Source organism: Penaeus monodon, chromosome 1, assembly GCF_015228065.2.
Source record: "Penaeus monodon isolate SGIC_2016 chromosome 1, NSTDA_Pmon_1, whole genome shotgun sequence".
Classification (NCBI taxonomy): domain Eukaryota; kingdom Metazoa; phylum Arthropoda; class Malacostraca; order Decapoda; family Penaeidae; genus Penaeus; species Penaeus monodon.
The window spans coordinates 13,499,254-13,501,753 of NC_051386.1; the positions used below are offsets into that span (position 1 = coordinate 13,499,254).

General features: G+C 38.3%; 1 protein-coding gene across 1 annotated transcript in view; it reads left to right on the forward strand.

Annotated features, from left to right (window-relative positions):
* LOC119593052 overlaps positions 1-2,500 on the forward strand; it is an 84,918-nt gene that overhangs the window by 66,341 nt on the left and 16,077 nt on the right. The gene's annotated exons all lie outside the window — the stretch shown is intronic.

Consider the following 2,500-nt stretch of genomic DNA (forward strand, 5'->3'; position numbering starts at 1 on the left):
CAAAGGGTATTCTTCACCTTTCATGGAAATGGGACATAAATTACTCCTTTGTTGATGGATATTGATATGTTGATGTCCGTGTTCCTGTTCTTTATTAGTATATATTAAAAAAAAAGAAAGAAAGAAAGAAAAAGAAGAAAGAAGAAGAAGAAGAGAAGAAGAAGAAGAAGAAAAAAAAAAAAAAAAAAAAAAAAAAAAAAAAAAAAAAAAAAATATATATATATTATATATATATATATATATATATATATATATATATATATATATATATATATATATATATATAGAGAGAGAGAGAGAGAGAGAGAGAGAGAGAGAGAGAAGAGCAGAAACCATTCTTTCTTTTGATAACAATTTTAGTATTAAATTTGTCATCGTCATCATCCTCACCTCCTCCTCCTCCTCCTCCTCCTCCTCCTCATCTTCATCATCATCATCATCATCATCATCATCATCATCATCATCATCACATCATCATCATCATCATCATCATCATCATCACCACCCATCACCACCACCACCCACCAACCACCACCATCACCAACACCATCATCATTACTGCCAGCATTATTGTCCCAATCATCCCTATTTCTACCAAACAAAAAATACACACATTCTTCTCCTCTCACCATCCACACATACGTCCATACCCTCACGCGCAGACTCGTGTACACAACAGTTATTGCTCAACAGAGGGGATAAAGGAAAAATAAGTGATCTGTAATTCTGCTGTACATCCCGTGCAGGGGAGCAGTAACTGAGTTTACACCTAGTTCATTGTGCCGTTCCACTGTGTTTTATTGCGAGTTTTGTGTTTTATTCAGTGCACGTGGAGTATGTAAGCTATCGTGCGTGCGTGGGACGTTGCGACCGTGGGAAGCTAATAACAGTTGTTGTAATACAAGCCATTTCTTATTGTTGTGAAAGATTATTGGTATGTACGCACACACAAATAGACATACACGGAAACACTCACAGACAAACACACACACGCACACACACGTACGCACACACGCACACTCTATCCGCTGTCATGCGTGTGTGTGTGGATGTATGCATATATATATATATATATATATATATATATATATATATATATATATATATATATATATATATATATATATATATATATATCCATACACACACACAAACATACACGCACACACACACACAAACACACACACACACACACACACACACACACACACACACACACACACACACACACACACACACATACATATAACACACAAAAAGAAAATCTGAAAACCAAACCGTAACTGACACAAAATGGTTCAAGACAAACAAACGAAAAAATAACAGCGGGAAGCGGGCACGAGGCGAAACACGTACTACGCACCCAAAAATAAAATAGATAAATAAGACAAAATAAGAATGAATTAATAAAGGACACAGAACACATATGCAAATAAACGAACGAAGTAATAACCAAGCTAATAAACCAATACACAAACCTACATACACGCACACTCACTTATGAAACACACTTAAAAAACACATGCACATACACACACTTAAGAAACACACGCACATAAACAAACTTAAGAAAGACATGCTCATACATACACTTTAAAAACACATGCACACACACACACACACACACACACACACACACACACACACACACACACACACACACACACACACCTAAGAAATACACGCACACACACACACTTAAGAAACACACGCACGGACACACTTAAGAAACACACACATATACACCCTTAAGAAACACACGCATATACACACACTTTAGAAACACACACACACCAACATCAGCAACAGCAACATCAACAGCAACTTCCACATCCAGAGACGAAATGTAGTGACTAAAGCGAGCGCTAATGAAAAGCCTTCTGCATGAGAGGCCAAGTACCCAATTACCCAGAAGGAACAACTAAGGAATTCGACCTTCTTAAGAAGCGGCCGAGTTCAAAGGACCTGCCGCCGGGGACTGGAGTTAGCAAGCAAAGCCATTATTCCTGAATAACTTGATTAACTTCCTTCGTTTCTAATACGGGGCAGAAGATTTTTTTTTTAGGAGAGGGCGGGGGGGTGAATGTTAATTTGAACGCCCACGCGCGCAGTCAGGCATGTACATCTGCGGGCGTGCGGGCGAATAAAGCACAAAGACGTAGACGTACAAGTAAATATTCCAAGTATTTATATACATATAAACACACACACACACATACATATAAACATATGTATATATATATATATATATATATATATATATATATATATATATATATATATATATATATATATATATATGGCCGCGGTGGCCGAATGGTTAGAGCGTCGGACTGTTACGACGGCAATCTGAGTTCAAGGGTTCGAGTCACCGGCCGGCGCGTTGTTCCCTTGGTCAAGGAACTTCACCTCGAATGCCTACCTAGCCACTGGGTGGCCAAGCCAGCTCAAGGCAAGTGCTGGTCCCAAGCCCGGATAAATAGAGAGAATGATTACCTAA